Source organism: Phascolarctos cinereus, unplaced genomic scaffold, assembly GCF_003287225.1.
Source record: "Phascolarctos cinereus isolate Bilbo 61053 unplaced genomic scaffold, phaCin_HiC Scaffold_5;HRSCAF=322, whole genome shotgun sequence".
NCBI classification, from domain to species: domain Eukaryota; kingdom Metazoa; phylum Chordata; class Mammalia; order Diprotodontia; family Phascolarctidae; genus Phascolarctos; species Phascolarctos cinereus.
The window spans coordinates 385818411-385838771 of record NW_027555958.1 but is presented as its reverse complement, the minus strand read 5'-3'; the positions used below and the strand labels follow the sequence as shown (position 1 = coordinate 385838771).

Sequence of the window (20361 nt, the reverse complement as noted above, 5' to 3'; positions counted from 1 at the left end):
TGTAGAAGGCAAGGTATGTTGCTTGGATGACTGTAAGGTAATAAATGTAAATATAAATATAAATGTGAATATAAATCATATATGTTTTTAAAAGGCTGTAAATTGATCAATAAATATGCCACTTTATTTTGTGCAGGGCAGCATTTTCCATGTTTTGTGAGATACAAAGACTGATCCCTGAGTTCAAACAACTGAACCAATTTAGTTGAAGAGCACAATGCCCTCCCAGCACATAGTAGGCATTTTAGTAGATACTTTATAAATGTGTATTGAATCGACCAGACCAACGTGCAAAATGTTAAGTAATGTGAGATTAATGTTTTGGTAGTTTGGTTCAAGCTAATAAATGACACAAGGTATAAATATTTGTTCAGTTGAACTGATAAATAATTTCCAGAATCTTCTTGACTTTTGAGTAAGGAAATAGTAAAGGGACAGTGTGTGTTGGGAGAGGACTTATCTTTGAGTTGGGGGGGGGAGGTGTTACTAAAAAATATAGGAAAGATTTACCATGTAAAACTGAAGTTAATTTGTGTCTAAGGGTTCAAAGAACCCCTACTTCTGTCTCCAATGAGCCCCACAGAATGCATAGTTTCTCTTTCAGTTCTCTGAATAGGGCATCCTCTATTGAATATAAATCTCATTGTATAGTGGGGTACTTGTGGGAAGTATGATTCAGCAACTTGTAGGGGACAAGAAAGGAGGGACAGACATCCAAAGAGTTCAAGAAATCCAATTCTTAAAATATTTCCTTCCTTTGGGGGAAGAGGAAATCCATAGAACTACATCTCCCACAGATCCCTGGGGCTGTTTGGGTACTGGCTCCACCTGTGTTTAGCATTGACGGGTTTTCTAGTCAGGGAGAATTTCCAGAAACCAAAACTAAGATGTAACAATTAATGTAAAAGGCCTGAAACTTTCTGGTTTAGGTGGGGAAAAAATGGGATAAATGGCATGCCCTAAAGGGTTCCTCAGGATGACCTGATGACCTCACTGAGCCCCTAAAAACAAATTGAAAAGAGAGGATATGACTGCCTAGGCAGTTAGTCATTTTGTATGTGCTTTGTATCATGGTTCATTTACTTCTTATGATTGGCTTAAAAACAAAATTGAGGTTTTTTTTTTCTGCTCAGAAAACTAGCGTGCTGTATAGTTCATACAGCATATTTGTGTGTGATTAAAGTTATCATTTTTTAAAAATTATATAAGCAGAATGTCAGTATATATCCCAATCGTATTTTGTATGTTTACTTTAAGAAACTCACTTTAAATTTGGCTTAAAAAATCAGTGTTTTGTTTTAAAGCAAGTTGAGTTCATGTGAAATAGTTTAAAATGCTCTTGAATAATCATCAAATTTCATTTTTATTTGCATTTTAAAAACAAAATCTGAACTACCATTTTGAGTTATTCAGTTCAGTCAGTTTCTGAACCTCTTCTCTCCCTTCCCATTTTTCTCCTTTACGTATTTTCTAGAATGGTTAATTTTAAGTATCTTTTTTCCCCCATCTTAATAAAGTAACTTTTGCTGCAAGAATGAACAAAGCATCTCTGGTACCCATGGTGGCAGGTAGTTATGGGGGAGAAGATAGAGAGTGAATTTGACTACTTATGAATTTACTTGTTCTTAGTGCCTTATATACAGTATTACGTTTTTAAAATATATATTGCAATTGCAGTTTAATATTTGAGCCAAACTGTAGTTACTATTTAACTGTATGATTTCCCTCCCCATCTTGGTGCAGTTAGCAATACTGCATCCATCCAAAGACCAATCCTTTATACGGAAGATGGAACTAAGGGTCAGAGATAGGTGGGTAGTCATGCAGCCAGAATTTGTATTCAGGTTCTTGGATGCTTGATGTGGGCACTTTCTCCACACTGTGCTACATCTCTAGTTAGTAATTTGTTATAACAATAGCAAAATACTACTACTAAGAGAACTTTTTCTTGTGTTTTGCCATTATGTATTTTCTGAGGAGATAGATACTTGAGTAATGTGATCAGAGATCAAGATGTTTGTGGGTTAGAATGTTCTACTATGTTTCTACAACAAAATAAAGTTTGTTTTGCTATTCATTAGTCTAGTGTTTTGAACTGCCACTTTTTATTAGTATGAATCCTTCCAAATTTTTTTTGTTTTCATTTTAAACAAATACTGTTATTTTCCTGGAAAATAATGTCTTTCTTCTTATTATAAAGGTGTGCTAGAAGAGATAAAAGTGATTATTTTATTTATTGAAATATAGTGTGATTCTGAATAGAAGCCATAATATTAACATGCTGTCTCTTTAAATGGGGGGAAGACATTGAAAAATAGTGATAGGTGCAGGAGCTGTGATTTTATTGATATTCCAGATGAGGAAACTTCTACTAATGCAGAGCAACATATCTTCTGCAATTTCAGTGAATTGCCTAGGATCAAGAAAGCTGGTACACGTCCAAGACAGCATTTGAACCTAGATCTTCCAAGTTTGAAAGCCAGTTCTCTATCCACTGTGCCATAATGTCTCTAACTGAAAAAATAATTACACATATTAAAATATGTAAAGTAAAAATGTTTGTACTTCTTTCCATTAAAAAAATGTTTTCATTATCACTGCCTGCTTCATATTCATACCTTTGTCTTTTTGTTTTTGTTCAGTTTTTCAGTCTCGTCCAACTCTTTATGACCCTGTGGACCATAGTATGCCAAGCCCTTTTATCCTCCACTAGCTCTCCAGGTTCATGTTTGGTGTTCCCATGACACTCTCTATCAATCTCATCCCCTTTTCCTTTTGCCTTCAGTTTTTCCCGACATCAGGGTCTTTTCCAGTGAGTCCCATCTTCTTCTTATATGGCCAAAGTATTTAAGCTTCAGCTTCAGTATTTGACTTTCCAGTAGCCTGAATAGCCGAACTAATTTCTTTAAGTATTGACTGATTTGATCTCCTTGCGGTCCAGGGAACTTGCAAAATCTTTTCCAGCACCTTGATTCCAAAGTGTCTATTCTGTGGTGCTCAGCTTTCCTTATAGTCCAACTCTCAGCCATAGACTGCTGCTGGAAGAGCCATAGTTTTGACTAGATGGACCTTTGTCAGCAAGGTGATGTTTCTGCTTTCTAGTACGCGGTCCAGATTTGCCATAGTTTTCCTTCTAAGGAGCAAGCGTCTTATAGTTTCGTGGCTGCAATCACCATCTGCAGTGATCTTTGAGCCTAAGAATATAAAATCTGACTTCTGTTTCCATTTCTTCTCCTCCTATTTGCCAGGAAGTGATGGAACCGGTTGTCAATATCTTAGTTGTTGTTTTTTTCAGTGTAATATAAATGTGTGATTCCAGCCCTTTCAGTTTTTGTATAAATCAGATTTAGGTTTTTTTAAAAAAAGTAGCCTAAATTCTGATCAATTGCAGTAGCCAGTTTGGAAGCAATCTTGTTAAAATACTTCTGGAATTCCTTTCAGGCTTTGTTCCTCTTGATTGTTTTTTTAGTCTTTGCTATTTCAAAAATGTAGAGTGTAACTACAGCTGCCCAAAGCTGCACAAACATCATGTCAGCCCTCCCACTTTTATCCAAATCCAAATATTTATCCATTGGAAAATCTATTCTACAAAACAGATTTGTGTTTAAATTTGTTACCTCAGATATTCTTCATATTTCTTTAGTATGTTACTAGAATGAAGTTGCAAACATTATGTAACATTATAACATGTTTTATAAATGAGATGTATGAGTTAGTTCAGCCTGAAATAGTTTCTATTTGATTCCTTTTGTTTCGACAGAGTAGATCCTTTTGAACAGACACCAACTACCATACTCTGCCAGTAAAATTTCCCTGAAACAGTTAAGCAAAATTACCCAGGATAATTGTGAGAGAGCTTGCCACTTTCCACTTTTGTAGTTTACTGATTGTTTTTAGAAAGGAAGAATTGTGTTGTAACTTCAGTTATTTGATACCAACACTGACTTGTATTTGACCTGAGTTTTTGCTTTTAGTACATGTTGAAATTTATACATTATTCTTCTGGCTCTGCTTTATTCAGTCTGCCTTATATTAGTCTTCCTGTGTTTCCCTGAATTCTTAATACTCTTTTTTCCTTATGGCAAAATAATATTCCATTATGTTCATATTCCACAATTTGTTCCAGTCCTCAATCTTGGGGCATATATTTGTTTTGTGATAGTGTTTTGGTATTATAAATAATGTTATGGGGTTTTTTTGGCTTTCATTAAATTTTTTTGGTGGGTGAACCCAGTTAAGCAGAATATTTTGGTCTAAGGGTATGATTTAGTATCTTTCCTCACATATTAAAATGTAAAAATCAGTATTTCTATAAACATGTTATATTTATATAATATTTTGTATTCTTAAATATTTGCTGCATGGTTTTAAGAATTAGATTTTTTTAGGATACATTAAATTTCTATATTTTGTACTCATCTCACTTTTTCTTTATGGTGTTTGAATGAAATGAATTGGATTATTGTATATACTTTATCTGTTTTACCCTTTGTAGATTGAAGTTGTAAATTATAATAAAAAATTTAATATAGAACAGCTCAACTCACAGTATCACAACTATGGGGTTACTAAAACTCTGAAAACTGCTTAATCCGCTTGAAGTGATTGTCATCCTCAAGGTGTGTGTAAGTCTTTCATCTCCAATTATTTCTGATTCAAAGAGGGAATATAGAGAATGTATTTCGTGAGTGTTAGTTGGGGAAAGTACAAATGGCCAAGAAGTATCCCTTATTTTTTAAGCAGTTTGACTTTTTTTCTTCTTTGTGGTGAATCAAAGCTCCCTGCTGCAAACTGTTTATATAGTCAGATTAGGCAATTTTTGCCTGGACAGCAATCTGAAATGTTAAGTTCTGCAGTTTGTAAGTGAGTAAAACAGATTTTAAGTACTTCATCTATAGGTAAATCTTAATTTCCTATCATCCAATGGAAATTGCATTTTCATAATGCTGTTAGTTTTCATGTAACTTTTAATAAAAATTAGTTGTTGGAGTTTACTTCCAATATTCCCTAGTAATAAAATAGTCACAGGTCTAAATGTCTTCCTCTTTGGTGTTGGACTTTACATGGGTCTGTATGCTTTCTTGGGGCAGCTAGGTACCAAAATAGATAGAGTGCTAGACCTGGAGTCAAGAAGGTGAGTTCAAATCTGGCCCAGAAACTTAGTAGCTGTGTGACTCTGGACAAGACACTTAACCCTGTTTGCCTCAGTGTCCTCATCTGTAAAATGAGCTGGAGAAGAAAATGGCAAACCATTCTAGTATCTTTGCCACCCTAAATGGTGAAAAGTCAAAGACAACTGAAAAAATAGTCTTTCTTTTTTCCTTTTTTTTTTTGGTGAGGCATGTAAGTGACTTGCCCAGGGTCACACAGCTAGTTAAGTGTCAAGTGTCTGAGGCCAGATTTGAACTCAGGTCCTCCTGACTCCAGGGCTAGTGCTCTATCCACTGCGCCACCTTGCTGCCTCGCCTCTTTTTTTTTTTTAATAAAGGCTTTATAGAGCTCTGTTCTGAAAAGTAGAAGTAAGCATTGCCAAGTTAACTGAGTTCAAAAGAAGAAATTAATTTCTGATGCAACATTGTGCATGCCATTTTTAACAAATTTCCTTCTACTTTATTGATTTTGATAATTTATCAATGTAGTTACTCAAGGTCATTGGTTTGTTATCTAGTTTCTGTTGTTTACAAGCTATTTAAACATTGGTTAAAGTTGGTTATAGAAAATCACGATGAATATCATCCTGGATGTCTAAAGCTTAGAGACTTATGAAGTTAAGTTCATCATTCCTGCTGTCCTACCTATTTGTTCTCTGTTTTAATTTTTTAAAAAAAATTGTAGTATCTAATTTGTCTTTAGTCATCTAGTAATATTTTGATTACTTAATTTACAAATCATCTGGGAAGGAACCTTTAAAAAAAATTTAAAAACCATCTCCCCAATCATGATGACTCCTTCCCCACCCCCCACCCCCAATCTCAACCATTTAAAAATTACATTGAGGTAGTGATGAATTCGTTATCCAGTGCTGTGGTAGTGGCCTTACTAAACTGTGTTTATTCACTGAACAAAAATCTGTTTCTCCACAGTTTCTATTAACAGTTGAAGATAAATGGTATCTGTCTTTCACAAAATTTTAAGATTCCTAGGATCATAGATTTAGAGTTGGAAGGGACCTTCAAGGCTAACTACCTTATTTTACAGTTGAGGAAACTGAGACACAGGGCAGATAAGTGACTTGCCTAGGGGTCACACAGCTGAGTGAGTATCTGAGGAAGGATTCAAATCAAGTCTTCCAGACTCTAGATCCAATGCCCTAGCTACAGATGGTCTTCAGCTTCCCTGGCCTTCTCTTTTTCCCCTCCTTCATTGGAAATCGTGTACTTTGATCCCCTTCCCTTTTTCAGGTACCCGTTTGCCTCACCAATAAACACATGCCATCAAAATAAGAAGGGAGCTGGTATCAATACTCATTTGAATGTTTACACTCTAGTGTCAGTAAGTTTCAGTCTATTTATTTGCATTTTAAATTTTCTGTCTCTACTGTAATAGAAAGCTTTGTTTAATGTTAAAGGATTGTTGATTTTTCAGTATCAACTACTAGGTCTCTCTCTCTTTTGAGAGGTAGGAAAGGGGGGAGAGTAAAGTAATAATTTCCTTACTCTTAAGGGCAAAGTTGAACTGGTGGCTAGAGAGGGGAGTCAAAATGGACATTTGTAGGTCTATAGATCTTTCTTTCATGAAGGCTTTCTGGCTTCCCTGGGAATTGGTGGTGGTTGAGGGATGGAGAAATAGTCAGGCATTTAGTGGCTGGACGACTGGGGAATGAAGAATCTTTGTTCTGTTAACAGCTGCCTATTCCATAATTTATATCACTCACCTTGTCTCAGGTAGGTTAGCATAGGCTAATTCTTGGAGCACCTTCTCTGTTCCTTCTTTCTCTTCCTGAGCAGAAGATGGTGCAGGGTTGGGGGGGAACCTCCTAACTTTAACCCTTTCTCCTCTCTGCTCCAGCACTCAGACATACAATTTTATGTTTTCTGATGCATTTGAAATTATTTAGCTAGTACTTAATTCTCTCTCTCTCTCTCTCTCTCTCTCTCTCTCTCTCTCTCTCTCTCTCTCTCTCTCTCTCTCTCTCTCTGTCAACATTTCTAACATTTCTAGTACAATATCAAATAACAGTGCTGGTAATGGAAATCCTTGTTTCGCCCCTGATGTTATTGGAAATGATTCTAGCTTATCCCCATTACATATGATACTTGCTGATGGTTTTAGATGTTACCTATCATTTTAAGGAACACTCCATTTATTCCTATGCTCTCTAGTGTTTTGAATAGGAATGGGTCTTGTATTTTGTCAAATGCTTTTTCTGCATCTATTGAGATAATCATATAATTTCTGTTAGTTTTGTTGTTGATATGGTCAGTTATCCTGATAGTTTTCCTAACATTGAACCATCCTTATATCCCTGGTATAAATCCTACCTGGTCATAGTATATTCAATTCCAAAGTTCTTAAGAGAGACCTTGAGAGTGTTCCTGTATCTCTTCTTCTGACCACTATGTGAATGCTTGCCCTGTGTGAGTTCTCCATAACATAGTCTTTTTGCAAGCATATGTTTTGCATTGGAACAAGGTAGCCAGCCCACTGGAGTTGTACTCTCTGAAGCAGAGTTCGAATGCTTGGCAGTTGAGTTCGAGAAAGGACCTCAGCGTCTGGTATCTTATCCTATCAGAATCTTCCTAAGACAATTCAAATGGAAGTGATTCACTTTCCTGACATGGCGCTGGTATACTGTCCAGGTTTTACAAGCATACAACAATAAGATCAGCACAGCTGCTCTGTAGACCTTCAGTTTGGTAACAGTCTAATACCTCTTCTCTCCTATACTTTCCTTTGGAGCCTCCCAAACACTGAGCTAGCTCTGGCAATGCATGCATAAACCTCATTATCAATGTGTATGTCTCTGGAAAGTACGCTACCAAGATAAGTGAACTTATCCACAGCATTCGGAATTTCTCCATTTGCTGTAACTGATGGTTCCATGTATATATGGTGTGGTAGTGGCTGATGGAGCATCTGTGTTTTCTTGATGTTAATTGTTAGTCCAAAATTAGCACAAGCAGCAGAGAATTGATCCATACTTTGCTGCATCTCAGTTTCAGAGGCTGCATTGAGTGCACAATCATCTGCAAACAGAAAATCATTCACCAACACTCCTCCACTTTGATCTCAGCTTGTAGTCTTTTCAAGTTGAAGAATTTACCATCAGTATGGTAGCTGACCTTGATGCCGTGTTCATCCTCATTGAAAGCATTTCACAGCATGGCTGAAAACATCATGCTAAAAAGCATGGGAGTAAGCACACAGCCTTGTTTCACTCCATTGGTGACTGGGAAAGCACGAGAGCGTTGTCCATTATCCAGAACCTAGGCAAGCATGCCATCATAAAATTGATATACAGTGCTGATGCACTTCTCTGGGCAACCAAATTTTGACATAATTTTTCATAAGCCCTCATGATTGACAGTATCAAAGGCCTTGGTCAGATCTATAAATGTTGTATACAGACATCTGTTCTGCTCCTGGCATTTCTTCTGGAGTTGTCAGGCAGCAAACACCATATTGACCATTCCTCAGTCCTTTCTGAAGCCACACTGGCTCTCAGGTAGATGACTATCTTCCAGGTGAAGGATCAGCCTATTAAGGAGGACTCTGGCAAGAATCTTGCCAGCAGTGACTAAGAGAGAGACTTCCCCTGTGATTGTCATAGGACAGTCTATTTCCTTTACCTTTTTAGAGATGGATAATGGAGGCATCCTTGAACTCCTGGGGGATAATCTCCTCTTGCCATATAATTTAGAAAATTTCAGTCAGCTTTTGTATTAGCAATGGACCCCCTACGTTGTAAATCTCAGCTGGAATAGAATCAGCAGCAGGTGCTTTGCCATTCAAAAGGAGCCTAATGGCATTCATAACCTCTTCTTTGGTTGGAACTTCAGCTAGGGAGGGATTGATTTCAACCTAGGTAAAAGGTCAATGGTCTCAGCATTAATTGATGATGGTCTGTTGAGAACACTATGGAAGTGTTCAGCCATCTCTCTAGGATCATATCCTTATCATTAATCAAGGTGGCTCCATATGCGCTGAGTAGATGAGATGCCACCATAGGTCTTTGGCACATAAATAGCCTTCAGGGCATCATAAAAGTGCTTTGGATTGTTACTGTCAGCATAAAACTGAATTTCATCTGCTTTCTTCCTGAACCAAGAATCCTGGATCTCTCTAAGCTTTGCTTGTGCTTTACTTTTGATGGAATTAAATGCTGCCTTTTTAGAGATGGATGAACTTCCTGCTGGTAAACCCTGTGGAGTTCTCATTTTTAAATTTAGCAGCTTTTGCATTTCCCCATCATTTTCATCAAACCAGTCTTGGTGTTTGTGAGTTAGAGCATTTTTCATATGGCTATACATAGTTTTGATTACGTTATCTAAGAATTGTTCATATTTTTTGATCATTTATCAGTTGGGGGATGGCCCTTATTTTTATAAATTTGACTCAGTTCTCTATATGTTTGAGAAATAAAGCCTTTATCAGAAAAACTTAATTCAAAATTTTTTTTCACAGTTACTATAGCTAATTGCATTTCCCTCCATCCTATTCCTTGCTCTGTTTATTCTGTTCTCTCTCTACTTTCACCCTGTTCCTCCTCTAAAGTGTTTTGCTTTTGACTACTCCCTCCCCCAATCTACCCTCCCTTCTATCACACCCTCCCCCATTCTTGTATCCCCTTCCCCTCCTACTTTCTTGGAAGGTAAAATAGATTTCTATACCAATTGTGTATGTATGTTATTCCCTATAGGAGGAGGAATTTAAATTGATTATTTCGGATGGTGATCTCATAGTCAGCTCTTTTTGTTCTGACTTACACTTTCATTTAAATATTAAGCAGTTTGAAGAACGGTTTGTTTTGTGGAGAGAGACATTTTAGAACATGTGCTATTTTTAGCTTACTTTTTTTCTTTGTGTTAAATTAATCCCCCTCCATTCTTGTGTTTGTACAGATCCTTTATATACTCTTATCAAGTCTAAATAATTTAGTTGGCAAATACTTATTGAGTGTCTGCTACACATAAGGCACTGAAGGAGAACACTTAGATAAGTCTTGACTTTAGTGACATTTATAGTCTATAGACTAGTAGGGGAAAATGATAAATACAGAAATAAATATAGAATAATATGTGGTTTGTACAGAAAAGAGTTATGACCAAAGTGTACTTTGTGAAATTTTAGGAGCAAAGCTGGTTATCGACAGGCACTGAGGATACAAAGAAAGGCACAATCAAGGAACTTAGATTCTGATGGGGGAGACAATAACGTAATTAAGCACATATGTATAGCATATATAGAAAGTCTCACAGGGAAAGACACTTGTAGCTGGAGAATTGGAAAAGCATTTTTGTGGAAGGAAGCCAAGCAAACCAAGAGGTGGAAATTGGAGGAAAGACATTGCAGACCCTAAGGACAGCCAGTACAGAGGCATATGTAAGAACAGCAAGTAGATCCACGTAGCTAGATTGTAGTGCTGAGGGAAGTAAAGGAGAAGCCTGGAAAGGTAGGATCAGGGTAGGTTGTGAAGAGATTTCAGGGTCTGACACTGGACTTTATATTTGGTCCTGGAAGTAGGAGGGAGCCGCTAAAGTTGATAAGTTTGGAAAGGTACTTTAGTATCAGGTGGTTGAAAGGCCTTGGATACCAATCTGAGTTAGAAATTTTAATATTATTATTAGCTAGTATTTACATAGTGCTTTTAGGTTCTCAAAGCACTTCATAAATATTATCCCATTTGATTTTCACAACAACCCTGGCTATTAATATCCACATTTTACAGATGAGGAAACTGAAGCAAAGAGAAGTTAAGTGACTTGATTAGGGTCACACAGATAGTAAATGCTTGAAGCAGAATTCAAACACATCTTACTGACTCCAGACCAGTGTGCTATCTACTTTGCAACCTAGCTGCTATATAAATTATTGATAGGCAGTAGGGAGCAACTGAAGGGTTTTGAATAGAGGACCAATATGACCTAATCTGAACATAAAGAATATTTTTCTGGCAGTGATATAAAGGGTGGTTTGTAAGGGGGAGAGACTAGAGCTTGGAGAACTTGTTAGTTGGCTATAGAAGCTGCCTAAATGGGTGATAATGAAGGCTTTTACTAGAGTGTTGGTAGTGGGAGTAGAGGAGGGTGTGAGAGATGTTGCAGAGGTGGAATTTATAGGGTTCACTAATTGATTAGATACGAGAGTTAAGAGAGCACGAAGAGTCAAATACCACCAAGATTTTGAATACTGAACACTCTTTATATGGTATTATGAGTTCAGAGGAGGAACCAAATTCAAGATTAAGATTTTATTAGACCAGAGTGACCATCTAAGGCCTAAAGGAGAGATGGGATACAGGCAAGAATTTGATAGATGGTTAGGCTTTCTTTAAGTGGGGAAATGGCTTTCAAGTCAGAGACTATAGTTAAGACAAAAGAACATCAGTGGGAAAATACAAGGGGGGTTTGAGGAGTGTGAGTAAATAGTAGGCTGTAATGCATGGTTACCATAGGTCGTTAGTGACATATAAAGCTAGTAGTCTACCTTAGGAAAGCCAGTACTTTTAGTTCTTGGTCAAAGTTATACTTAAGATTCTGTAAGTAGCCTTTAGCAGTATGTAAATTGAGAATTACTGGAAAAGCAGGCTAATTTTCAAAGAGGCAGAGGAATTAGAGATCAGATTGCCAGTTTTTTCTGGATTATGGGGAAAGCAAAGGAGCTCTAGGAAAACATCTGCTTTTCCTTCCTTGACTACACTAAAGCCTTGGACAGTGTGGATCACAACCAAATGTGTCAAGTCCTCAAAGAGATAGGAATACCAGATCATCTTATATAACTGAGGAACCTGTATGCAGGCCAAGAAGCAACAGTTAGAACTGAACACGGAACAACTAATTGGTTTAAGATTGGAAAAGGGATACAACAAGGCTGTATATTGTCACTTATTTATTTAACTTATATGCAGAGTACATCATACAAAATGCCAGGCTGGATGAATCCAAAGCTGGAATTAAGGTTGCTGGGAAAAATAGCAACAGTCTCAGATATACAGATGAGACCACTCTGATGGCAGAAAGTAAAGAATTAAGAAGCCTCTTGATGAAGGCAAAAGAGGAGAGTATAAAATCTGGCTTGAGGCTTATCATCGAAAAAACTAAGATCTTGGCAACTGGCCTTGTCACCTCCTGACAAGTAGAGGAAGAAGAGATGGAAGCAATGTCAGATTTTACATCCTTGGGCTCAGAGATCATTGCATATGGCAGCTGCAGCCATGCAATTAAAAAACACTTGCTCTTTGGAAGGAAAGCCATGACAAATCTGGACAATATATTCAAAAGCAGAAACATCACCTTACTGAATAAGGTCCATAATAGTAAAAACTGTGGTTTTTCTAGTAGCATTGTAGGGCAGTGAGAGTTGGATTATAAGGAAAGATGAGCACCATAGAATAGATATTTTGAAATCATAGTGCAGGAGAAGATTTTTGAGAGTCCCCTAGACTGCAAGGAGATCAAATCAGTCAATACTTAAAGAAATTAATTCAGGCTTTTGGAAAGTCAAATATTGAAGCTGAAGCTTAAATATTTTGGTCACATAATAAGAAGATAGGACTCATTGGAAAAGACTTAATGTTGGGAAAAAATAAAGGCAAAGGAAAAGGGAATAGAAGAGGATAAGACTGATAGAGTGTCTTGGAAACAACAAATATCAACGTGGACAGACTTGGAGAGCTAGTGGAGGATAGAAGGACCTGGCATACTATGGACTGTAGGTTCCCAAAGTAGGTGATACTGCCCTCTGAGGAGTACTGGAGCAATCCAGGGAGGCGGTGGTAGTTTCAAATGACTCAAATTTTTAAAAAAAAAATGCTGTTAAAGTGTTAAAGAAAGTAGATTTCCAGGGGAGCACATTTTTGTTTAAAAAGGAGGCCACAGGCCAAATAATTTTGGAAACCTCTGTAAGTATGGCCCCTGGGTTCATAAAGAGTTGGACACAGCTAAACGACTAAACAACAACAACAACAACAAAGAATTTGTACTATTTTTTTTTATAAAGAGTGGGCTAGGAAACTCTTTTGAACAGAGAATTGACAAAAAAACTGATATTCAGGAAGATTAATCAGAATTGTGGAATTCTCTTAAGGAATAATAGCTGTTTTAGTGTTTTTCTACTAAAGAGTATGGTATCATATGACCATATCTTAATTATGTTAATTAATTCTATTTTCTAAGTAGAATGTAACATCCTTGAGGACAGGGTTTGTTTCTTTTTTGTCTTTAATGTCAATGCCTCAGACACAGTAGGCATTGAGTAAATATTTATTGAATTGTTGAATTTTTTACTTTGATCATTAAACACATGAAAATCAGCCCCTCAAATGAGACCTTATTCATGATTGGATAATATTTTTAAACTGTTCATTTCATTACCATTTAATAATTATTGATTTCCCACACTTAGGTAGATGCTGCCATATAGTATACTAGATATTCTGGGCAATTTTCACAGATCAAAATACTGCAAATCTGTGTGTGTGTGTGTGTGTGTGTGTGTGTGTGTGTGTGTGTGTGTGTGTGTATGTATGTATGTATGTGTGTATATGTATGTATTATTTCCATAAGCATCTTTTTTGTGATTCTTTATATTCTTTGACTATTGCCTTTCTTTGAAAGAATAGACTTGGAAGTAATTTATGGTCTTGAACTTTCTCTTCAGGTGTTATTCAAATATATTATGTCAGTGTATTTCACTAAAATATGAATTTTATATTTTTTTGGTCTTGGTGTCAGAAGTATTTTTCATTTTCAATAGCCAACCTTTATATTTTCCCTTGTTTTCTACCTTATTTTATATCTTAAACTGGTTCTCTTTATAACTTGAAAGTTCATGATTAAAACAGAATTATTTGCTTGCCATTTGAAAAAAATACAAATCTTCCTTTTCATCACTAGAAATTAAATGAATAATGTAAAATATACACAAAACTTAAAGATAAATCCTTACAGACTCTGGGAAAGTGCTTTTAGGAAAGCTGGCTTAGAATTTGATAGAAAGATAAATTTCCGTTGAAAACCATGTCCTAATTGTTAACTTTGTTGAATACAAACAACCTAGGTAATATTGACACAGAAGGTATTGTTGTCAAACATATTTCACTTCATCAGATATACCTTTCCCTTCCTCATCTGCAGCCTCCACTGCAGGTTGACTAATGTTATCTATCCTTCAGCATAATTTTGGCTAGTGACTTCTTACTGATTTTTCCTACTTCCTCCCATGGCTAATGAAAACTGACATTTCTCTTCCTGCTTTTTGTACGCCTTAATTTGTTGGCTCCAAAGTATCATAAGAACAGAGCTGGCAGAGATCTCAGGGACTATTTGGTCCAATCTCATCCTTTCACATATAAAGAAATGAAGACCAGGGAAGTTGTACCTTGCCCAACGTCACACAGGTAATAAGCCAGTGAAAGGATTTAATCCTAGGTCCTTTGTTTCCAGTTATTATGCTTTCCGCTATTCCATATTCTCTATCCATCCTTAGCCTTCTTCCCCCTCCTTTGGTGATTTTATTCACTCATGAAGTTTCAGGTTATCACCTCCTTGATCACAATTCCTGAATATACATCTCTAGTACTGAATTCTCTCTCCTGCTCCAAACTTGTATTTCAAATTGCCTGCTGGATATGCGTTATCTTTTTTTTCTCAAATGGTAGATGGCTAACTCTTCAAAACTGTTTAAGTATAAACTAATCTTTATTTAAGAATCCTTAAGTTTCAGAGAGAAATAGATCAAAACATTGAAGGTGATACAGAAAAAATAAGGATATGTTTTAAATTTGACTATTGAAAATGAAAAATATTTCTAAATTTTCCACTAACAAAAGAGGAAAAAAATCATAAAATGTGTCTTTTTGTTATTACTTGGAAAGAGAGAAGTTTCAGGACTCTAAAGTGCTTTCAGGTCTGTTCCTTCAAGGAGTCGAAAGTAATCAAAATACTTGGCTAAAATGTAAAGTCATACTTTAAGTTAAAGTATATCCAAAATTGAGATCATTGTTTTTCTTCTAAATCATGTCTTGACTTCCTGAGTTCTGTCAATGGTACTATAATTCTTTCTAGTCAGTGATGTGCTTTTAACATGGGAGTCATCCTTCTGGATTTCTCTGAAGCTGTTGACACTGTTAACCTACCCTCTTCATCTGGATACACTCTTTTCTCTGGATTTTGATGATATTGCTGTTACTGTTTCTTTTCCACCTATCTGACCAGTCCTTCAAACTTCTTTGTAGGATCATTATCCATGTCCTGCTCAGTATTATGGATACATTTCTTAAGGTGCTTTCCAGAACCTTCTCCTTTCCAAATACTCTAATTAGCTCCCATGGATTCAACTTTTATCTCAATGTAGCTGATTCCCAAATCTACATAGAGTTTGGGAGAACTCCAGTCCTATACTTCTAGCTGTTTATTGGACATCAGTACTTCGATTATTTACAAATAATATTAGATACAACATGTTCAAGACAGAACCCAGCATCTTCCCCCCTGAATCTTTCCTCTTTCCCCTCATCCCCACTACATTGAGTGTCACTCAGATCCATGACCTAGTAGTCATCTTTGACTTCATTCCAGCTCATTTTTCTTATCTAATCACTTGTGAATTCCTTTTGATTCTGCTCCCTCAACATCTTTCATATCATTCCATTTCTGCTTACTCATAGCACAACCATTCAAGTTCAAGCTCTCTTCCTGGACTATTGAAATAGCCTTCCAAAAGAATCCAGCCTTTATCCCTTCTCCATTCTATGCTTTACTGAATTGCCAATTGGCATTCCTAAAAAGCAGATATGAACATGTTATTTCACTCCTAAAAAAAAATGTCAGTTGCTCATTCTTACCTCTGAGATACAATATAAATGTTACTGTTCTGTGTTTGAAGCCATTCATCTGATCTGGCTCCAGTCTATATTTCAAGCTGTTTATATATTACTTTCCATATACTCTATGCTATAGTCAAATTGCCTTCCTGTTTTACACAACGTTTCATTTCTTGTCTACTTGCCTTTGTAGCACTTATCTTTCATGTCTCTAATGCATGTTGTTCTCACTTCCATCTTTTAAAAACCTTAGCTTTTTTCAAGGCTTAGTTCAAGGCTGCCAGCTTCAAGAAACTTTTACTGATTGTCCCAGTTATTAGTTGCCTTTCCTCTTCTCCACCCCATCACTAAATGTGTGTGTGTGTATGTGTGTGTATATATGTGCATCTTTATATATGTTTGTATATATGTATATTTATATATGTATGTATATTTACTGACCTGTGGACATAATTGTATCCCCCAAATAAACTCATTAAGACTATGTTACTTTTGCATTTATATTTCCATTACCTTGCTTATAGTGGACCATTAAATGCTTATTGATTGATTGAGCATTAACTTCTCCTTTCTCCTTGTTCAAATGTAGTTTATGCTACCTCTTTAATCTCTGGAATTATCTCCTCTCTTTTTATACATACACATACACACACACATCTATCTAGAATATCAATTTAGGGCTAGTTTTTATTTTGAATCTGCTTTTTATACCATCTTCATCTGATAAAGGTCTCATTTCAAAGATATATAAAGATTCACATTTTCACAGTTCGTATTTATAAGAATAACAGCCATTTCCCAATGCTCTAAGACTATGAATAAGCAGTTTTTCAAGGAAAGAATCAAGTTGATAGCCATATGAAAAAAATGCTTCGAATTCCTAATATTTAGAGAAATGCAAATTAAAACAATTGTGAAGTTTCATCTCATAATGGTTAGATTGAAAAGATGACAAAAAAGGAAATGACAGATGTTCAAAGGGCTGTGGGAAAACTGGAACATTGATGCTGGTGTACCTATTCATGGATATAACTATTCTGGAAAGCTGTCTGGAATTATATACAAAAAAAGTTACTAACAATTCTTGCTGTTTGACCACTACTAGGACTTTACCAAAAAAGGGATTAAAGAAAGAGGAAAGGGTACTAAATATGTAAAAATGTTTACAGTAGCACTTTTTGTAGTTGCAAAAAACCTGGAACCAAAGGGTTGTTTATCAGTTGTGGAATGGATGAATAACTTGTAGTATATAAATGTGATGGAATACTATTGTGCTATAAGAAATAAGGAAATAGGCGATTTTGAAGGAACATGGAAAAATTTGTATGAACTGATGCAGGGTAAAATAAGCAGAGCCGGAAGAACAGTTTACATTATAACAAAAATATTAAAAAAAATTTAAAAAAAATGAAGACTTTTATGAACTGGTAAAAAATGAAATGAGCAGAACCAGGGGAAAAAAAACATTCGTATGGTAACAACAACACTGTAAAGACAAACACCTTTGAAAGTTTTTAAGAACTATGATCACACAGTGACCATATCTGTGAAGGACCAATGATAAATCATGTCACTGCCCCTTGATAGAAAGGTGGTAAATTTAGGCTTCAGAGTGAGATATATATTTTTTGAACATAGCCAGTGAGGGAATTTGTTTTGTTTGACTGTATATTTGTTACATGCAATTTGTTTTCTTTTTTCTTTTTTTTTCCAATGAGGCAAGAGGTAGGAGAGATAAAATAGATTTCTGTTAAATAAAAAATTCTTCCACACAGCAGAAGCTGGTAGTTTTTAAATATCAAAAGGAACCATTATATAATTTAAGAATTATAGCATCAATGGATTAAATTTAGAACATTAGAAAAAATTTGATGTGTAGGTCAGGTCAATCAAAACTATGTGAATCTTAATAAATACTAGGTATGACAAAATTATGTAATAAGTACTTCAGAGTTTGGATAGTCAATACTTCAATATTCTTTAATGCTGCTTTCTTGATTTTAATATTTCATTTAAATTAAACTGATTATCAGGCATTTTCTTGGTTTTAGCTATCATTCTTTTTGTCTTTATCTGTCTTAAAACCTGTGTTGATCTGTTGAAGGTTTGTATGGATAAGAGCATTTCTCCTCTAGTCTTGGGACTCTTGTAATTTTGCTTTCTTTGGGGGAGGGGGATCACTTTATATTTGGAATTTGAAACTAGTATGGTGACTGACTTTGGTTTGTTTTCCTCTTGGCAAACATTGATTTTTATTTTGTGTTTCTAATGGGTTTGAAATAAATAGCTTTTGTTTACTGCTTTTTGCAGTGGCATTATGTATATTTTCTTAGCTGTGGGAATAGTGTTTGTTGTTGCTGTAGACATAATGGCAGAACATATCCCTTACAAAGCTTGCTTTTTTGTCTTTGTCTTAAATGAGTACTTTAATATCTTTTAGAATTGATATTCAGCTGATTTGAAAGCAGAAATATTATTGTTTTGAAGATCATTTCCATGCTAGTAAAGATGTTGGAACAAAGTTGGTTGTTCATATTGCTTAAATATACTATTCAGTGATACATACTTAAAAATAAATTAGTGTCAGTGCATGTACTTTCTTTTGTTCTTATGTTGAGACCATTCTAAGAGAATGTAACCTGTCTTTTTGACCATGGAGTGTCACCCAAGAGGAATAGTCTTAGAATATTGTGAGTGTGATAAATAGATACCTGTTTATAATATTCTGAGCTACAGTGCTGAATTCCAAACATTATTTGAAAGATCCTAGAGGATTAGTTACAAGTGGTAAGGGAATAAAAAATTGGATGAAAAAGCTGTAGTGTGTAGAGCTTTTATCAGGGATCCAAATAGTTCTTTATATATTGATCTGGGTCAAAGGAAAGGGAAATACTTGTTTAGTTTAATTGGTATTTTTGGGGGGAGGTTGGGAGGATAATGGGAATAGACTTGTCCCCTACTTTTGTAATTTCTCTTTAAATTTCTCTCTCTCTCTGAAGTTCTAGCAGCTAATATGTGCAAGGCACTCTGCTAGACTCTGGGGATCCACAGACAAAAGTAAGAGTCCTTGCCCTTAAGTTCTACTAGGGCTGAATACAATATATACGCAGTTGAGTATATTTCCAAGAAAATTTAGAAGGGCAAAAGAACTGACTACTAGGTTGATCAGCAAGGTTTCCTAGAAAAAGCGGCCCCTGAATTGAGAAAATTGAGAAAGAAGTCATGAATTTGGAGAGGCAAAAGTGATAAGGTACTGTATTTTAGACATGGCGTTGGCAATGGGAAAAGTCAGGAGATGAAGTATTGAATTCAGGGAATGACTAATAGTGCAGAAATCTCATTTATACTGCTAATTTTCTTAGCAAATAAATTAGTGGTGAACTTCTGACTAGTTTATGTATGAATTGTTACAGTGTTTGAATTAGTGGGATATAAATTAATAAGGTGTTAATGCACTGAATTCAACAGAAAAGAAAGTTAAAAGAGGTGAATTGGTCAAGTCAAGAGTATTACTTATTGGTCCTGGATGTAACTCCAGACAAGTTAGTCAGGCTTTCCATTATTAATCTTTCCTTTGTAGTTTATACCTGTGACTAGAAATACTTTCCAGGGAACAATTTGTATACAACTTTTCAGCCTGGGAAAGAACATCCCTCCCCCCACGCCCCTACGCCCCCTGTAGCTATTGAATGAATGGATGGCATTGTCTTACTTTAAATCCAGCGTGCTTTCACTATATCACTCCTTCTTAATTATTGTATTTAATAACTAATGTGCTTAAATCACTAATGTATAAAACATTATATAAATGCAAGCTATTAGAAGCCGCTGGTGGTTACAGTAGATAAAGCACTGGACCTGGAATCAGGAAGACCTGAATTCAAATTTAACTTCACACACTTACTACATGTGTGATCCTAGACAAGTCACTCAACCTCTATTTGCTTCAAATTTCCCCAACTATAAAATGGAGATAATAATAGCACCTAACTCCTAGGGTTGTGAGGGTCAAATGAGATAATATTTGTAAAAAGTGCTTAGCACAACCTGGCACGTAGTAGGCATTATATAAATGCCTATTCCCTCCTCAACCCCCCTCCCCACTCCCATCAAGCCAGTGTGTACATTTATTTATATTTTTTATATTGTCAATGCATTTGGTTTAGATTTCATTTCTAGACTACTATATCAGTGTTTAATTATTGAAATCTAACAGATCTTTTAATTCTGCCCTGCCACTAGTTATATTTTTAAAAAATAACAATTTTTAGATTAGCATTTTCTGTATAGTACTTTATTTTTTTTGTTTTTGTTGTTGATTTGTTTTGTTTTGTTTTGGCTAGGCAGTGGGGTTAAGTGACTTGCCCAGGGTCACACAG

At 35.7% G+C, this 20361-nt stretch overlaps 1 protein-coding gene across 6 annotated transcripts in view; it reads left to right on the top strand.

Moving 5' to 3' along the window:
* The window catches only part of NEK7 (NIMA related kinase 7), a 200627-nt gene that overhangs the window by 1881 nt on the left and 178385 nt on the right, over positions 1-20361 (top strand). The window contains exon 2 of one of the 6 annotated variants that reach the window (XM_078156439.1): positions 137-235. The exons of the other annotated variants lie outside the window; for them this stretch is intronic. The gene's annotated coding sequence lies outside the window, so the exon portion shown is untranslated. The remainder of the gene's footprint in view (positions 1-136; positions 236-20361) is intronic. 6 annotated transcript variants of the gene reach the window in all.